This window comes from Rhinolophus sinicus, linkage group LG03 (genome assembly GCF_036562045.2).
Source record: "Rhinolophus sinicus isolate RSC01 linkage group LG03, ASM3656204v1, whole genome shotgun sequence".
Lineage (NCBI taxonomy): Eukaryota > Metazoa > Chordata > Mammalia > Chiroptera > Rhinolophidae > Rhinolophus > Rhinolophus sinicus.
The window spans coordinates 180,641,218-180,646,796 of NC_133753.1; the positions used below are offsets into that span (position 1 = coordinate 180,641,218).

The following is a 5,579-nucleotide window of genomic DNA, read 5'->3' on the forward strand; positions in this document are numbered from 1 at the left end:
AGGGGCTGACAGACCATATTGTGGGCCCTTTATCACAGTGAAAATAAGGCTGAAACCACATTGGTTGATGTCTAGCCAACCTATAGACCAGGAGAGAGGAGGGGTACATAAAGGTGTCATGTTCTGTTTTGTTTGTTTGCCTGTTTGTTTTGAAGAGTTAAAGTGAGGGGGAATGCTCAAAACCATTTGACCATATTTCAAAATCTATCCTAAGAATATAATAGACAGATAGAGGCAAATTGTGCTGTAGACCTCCATACATGAGTGTACCAACAAGCATTTCTTCAGTCCTCTCTCATTTTTTGACTATTTTTTTCAGTATTATTGATGTATAAATGACAAACGCAATCATAGTATATTTAAAGTGTGCAATGTGATGATTTGATATACATATACATTGTGAAAGGATCCCCACCATCAAGCTAATTAACAAACATCCATTACTTCACCTTTGTGTATGTGTGTGTGTGTGTGAACACTTAGATTCTACTCTCCTAGCAAATTTCAGTTATGCAATACAGTACTATCAACTACAGTTGCCATGTTATACATTAGATCCTCAGACCTGATTCACCTTTAAATGGTGACTCTTCTCATAGAGACTGTTGCCACTATTGTGAAGAGGCCCCAGGTTAAATCTGAGTGCTAACTGGGAGTTAGGGGGACAGGGCAGCTTGCAGTAGGAAGCCAAAAAGCTGGACTGCCAAGGAGCTTGACTCTTCTATTGGTTTAGTGAGTCAGTATAATGAAAAATGAATCCCAGAGCACAGATAATCTTAACATTGCCAATTTTCTAAGTCAGTTTCAGCACTTTGTTCCCCAGAAACTTGAATTCTTGCAGCAGCAAGCTGACATAGGTGAGATCCATGCATACATAAAAATGGATGGTTTTGTGGCTGGATCTCCATTATCCAACAGACATACTTGGCTGCAATCTCAAAGTTTCCAACCACTCTTCACTCTCTGCATCTATGAGACCAAAATTTTCTGCAAAGACCTAATACTTGGAAGATGAAAAAAAAAAAAAAAAAATCAAGTTCTTCACATCTTCCATCAAGTTCTTCACATCTTCCATCTTGTTCCTTTGTACTTTGTTTTAAAGGATTTCTTCCAGTATGATGGCATACATCTCATGGAAACTAACTGCCTTCTGTCCTAATATTCTGTATATTATTTCAACATGTTCCCATTTCTACTTTGAAACTGGGGGATAAACAAGGGTGGACCATTTCTTTTCAATCTTTAGCAGGTTCCCTTCCACACCACTCAAAATTATGAGCCTTGCCAATGTCAATCCAAGACCCAGGGGATGTAGAAATGCAACTTATAGGTTCTATTAATCATTTGGAATGATGTTATACCACTGACTGGGGATGTCATAAGTGTGCTGTCAACTCCTGGAAGGAAGGTAACCTGAGTAGATTAGGTCATCCCCCCAAATCCAGCATGCCTACGTTGAGTATTCCTATAGGTGGTTTTACAGCTTGTGAGGAAGTTGACTGTCATCCATGCTAAACCCCTTAATCTGTTCCATTCATGATGAAAACAGTCATTTTCTGTAAGGCCAGGACATGCCTTAAACACTTCTTTCACCTTTTGTCTTTTGCAGTTACTTCTGAGCCTTTTCTCCCAGGTCAGGCATAAATTAGCTGTTGCCTTGAGGAACAAAGAGGTGACCTTCCAGAAGGAAACAGGAATTCCTTATTTAACATCATCTCTTATTGTCCTTCCAAGGTCATCAGAATAAGCAGAAAGGCTCAGCTTCAGTGCTCTGAATCATGAGTCAAGCTGGGAATTTCCCTGGGCTATGGGGCAAACGGGAAGATGTCCGTGGGTACCAGTAATCCCATGCCAAATACGATCCTGTAAAAGACCTCATGGCCACATCCAGCTGTGGGGAGGTGGCTGCAGGCCTGTTAGCCTCCTCACACCCCTACAGCTTCCTTGAGAATGCTGAAGAAAACCCAAATGACAGAGGTGCAGTGCCCCTTTGATATATACAACGTACTAGACACACAAATGGCCCTGGGAGTTTTACCATCCTCATTATCCTCAGGTTCCTGTTTATTTGGTACTTTGCTCATTTATTTGTCTGAAGACTGTGCTACAGCTAAGACGGCACAGCTGGCACATGACAGAGCACAAACATGAATCCGCAGCTTCTCTCTCCAATTCAAAAGTACTTTATCAATTCATTTTTGTTGTTTCACAGGATTCTGTGATAGCATAGGCTCTTATAGGCTTTTTTATACAAATGGTTGTTCAGATTCTGGTGCTTTGCATGAGCCCTTCACAGTCTCCTTTGTCCCATCCATGGACATAGGTATCATTCCCCGGGATCAGGTAGAAGGAGGCTGCTTCCAGTTCTGCTGCCAGCTTCCCTAACAACACAATTTTAAATGAAGCAAATTGAATTTATTTCAAATTAAAGATAGATGGCTAGAACAACACTTAGCCTTGGATACATGGAAATAGTAGAACCTAATAGAATCATGTTTGTCTATAATATTAACCCAGCTCAATATTTAAAGGCCATGCAGAAACTCACAGTAGACAACACACCATATTTGAATGATCTTCAATATTTCACAATATTTTATAGGCATTTTAAAATTCTAGAGTGAAAGCATGGGTTTAAATACACTGTTTTACTGCTGCAAAGACTTCTCACTTCACCTACCCAGAGCCAGGCCGGACTTCATAGATTAAGGGCATTGTCCTCCATCAGGCTGTCCTCACCAGCTTTACGTTTGGAGGTCCTTGGGCCACGATCAGTTTTAACTATGAATTTGTGGGTTCTCACCATGCCTTCAGTTTTGATAGTTAGAACAATTCACAGAACTGAGAAAGAGCTACACTTTTGATTACAGTTTTATTATAGCAAAAAGATACAAATTAGAACCAGCCAAAGGGAGAGACACAGAGCAAAGTCTAGTAGGATTCCAAACACAGAACTTCTATTGTCTGCTCTCCATGGTGGGGGAAGCATCAGCCTTCCAGTACATCACTGTGTGACAATACACCAAGTTGCCAACCAGGACGCTCACCCACGCTGCAGCAACCCGTTTCTTTTGGAGTTTTGTTACATAGGCATGGTTGATTGAATCATTGACCATGCTGTTGTACTCAATTCCCAGCTCCCCTCCCTTCTCCAGAGCTCTGGTTGATAGCATGTGGCTCAGAGCCCTAATCCTCACAGGATAAGTCTTTCTGGCATTGCCAGCCTCCATCCTGAGTCATCGCCTTAGCACAAGCTATCTAGGGGCCCACACTGAGCCACCTCAGTGTAAAACATCAAGTGTGATCGGAGCCCACCATGAATCACAATGACATTCCTATCACTAGGGAAGTCCCAAGGATTTAGATTTTGCTTCCTAGAAACTGGAGATGAAGGGGGACCAAATTTGTTAGTACACAACTGCTCAATCATAACAAAAATGAATTAAAAAAAATACTTCTGTGGTGTAGGGACATTCTAGTATAAAACCTAAGAAACAAAATCAGCGTTCTCACTCAGTAGTAAACCATTCAAACATGACAGAGAAGTTGGCCCAGAAACGCTCTGCTGGTTAAGCTAGAATTGTCCTCTGGAAATACTTTTGGAAATAGTGTAGCCTATAGAGAGCGGACCAAAAAAAAATAAATAAATAAAAATAATTTCCAGCATTTCATAGCATAGCAGCTATCAGAAACAGTGATGTTTTAAAACGTACTCTTAATCCCGTTTCATTAGGACTGTGTCTGTTTGGATATGGAGAGATGTATTCTGGAATGACCCCATGGTCCAGCAAATTCTAAAGACAATGGTTTCTACATATGTCAATAGAACAAGTTAGGAGCAAAATCACACATCAGATACTTGAGCAGTTTACATGAATGTATAATTCTGTATTATCTGTGACCCAGATGCACAGGGATATTTTTCAGATACTGTGGAATCTAACGTCATCAAGTGCTTCAGACTGCCTTTTCTGTAGGTAACCTTCCTAGGTTCAGATACCAGCTGTGTGCCTGAGGAAACTCAATTAACTTATGATGTTAATAATTTATAATATTCTCTCAGAAAAGTGTCAAATTTAACTAAAAATAACTCACATGGAGTGATTAAACAACATTTGACTCATAGCAAATATTTAATAAATGTGAGCTAATAGTGGTAATGGTAGTAGAAGTAGTAACACATATCAGAAAAGCTTTTAGCATACATTCTTACATCTAAATTATAGAATTCTTCCATCTGAAGTGTAGAATTATTTTTACTGAAAATTAAAAATCTAAAAATATGCCTTTTAAAACAGAGGAGACATTAGCTTTAATTAGAAGACATATTTTAAAAACACCTCTTTGGGGCAGAATAAAGCTCCAGTTTATATGCTATTGGTGTGCAGTTTTTGATAGTGCAGCAGTTGTCACAGCGATTTCAGCAATGAACTAGAAAGGAGACAGAGCACATGCTTACTAGTGAGGCTGGGGAAATGATTCTGCTTTTTTCCCCTTTGGCATTGCTTGACTGCTTCCATGACTGCTCATCTAATGTAGCTAAGAGACCACTTCCAAGTAGTGAATGAGGGCATTCACTTCTTTGTTCCAGGGTACTATTGAATGTGTAAGGGCTTTGTTTTACAGAATATTGATTTCCTCGATTTGAAATTCCTTTTCCATAATATAGCACCTAACCTGGGGTTCGTTTTATCCTCCAGTCATCTAGAGCCCATTTCCCTAACAATATAGCCAATCCGGTATCTACTGTCTAAAAAGCTCTATAAATTCATTTCTTACCATGGTTGTTATTATCTAGTGGAATCAAGAAGCATCGACGTCCTGATTGAAATACCACTGAAACGAGAAACTCAGCTCTTAATTCTGCTATTTTAGGGAATATATCTTTGAGTTACTCAATCAAATGCAGCTGTCACAGTTCACATTTCTTCATGTGCTACAATGAACATTACTTTTCTACTAAAATTCAATGTAAATATCTTTCCTTCCCTTCATGTTTCCAAAGCTAAAGACTAATAACTACATATGTCAAAACTTATTAAAAATATTATAATCTATTACATGTTACTGTAGACCATTTCATGTTTTGGGAAGACAGTTTTGCCTATTGATTTCTAAGACGAGATACTATATTTGTGAAGGCAATGTTTGTAACATTAAAATGAGAATTACTTGGAACTTCTGAGTACATCAATATTATCAAGGGCTAATTTTCAACTTTTGTGTAATAAGAACTCACCTAATTTCTCAAATGTCTGCATTGTAACATAAATGTCTTTATAAACACATGGGAATTGCAAAAATAAATGGTGATTCTCTGTGATCAATTTGGATAAAAATGTGTTCTCAGAACCATTCATGTATTCTTAGAATTATTGTGGTTATAAAATGTTACATTATATTAGAATTGTTTTTCTAAATAAATGACATTCATTAAACCTGACTTGCATAAAAAGTGAGCATTTTTCAGTATTTCATTATATAATACACATAGTATCAAATACGGGAAACATGCCCTAATTAATATAGGCTGATGAGTAGCTCATTGTGACAGCTGCTGGCTTGACAAAATCATTATG

General features: G+C 38.4%; 1 pseudogene; it reads right to left on the reverse strand.

Moving 5' to 3' along the window:
• Nucleotides 1-559: 559 nt before the first annotated feature.
• Nucleotides 560-1,422, reverse strand: LOC109450186 (ectonucleoside triphosphate diphosphohydrolase 6; annotated as a pseudogene).
• Nucleotides 1,423-5,579: the final 4,157 nt, after the last annotated feature.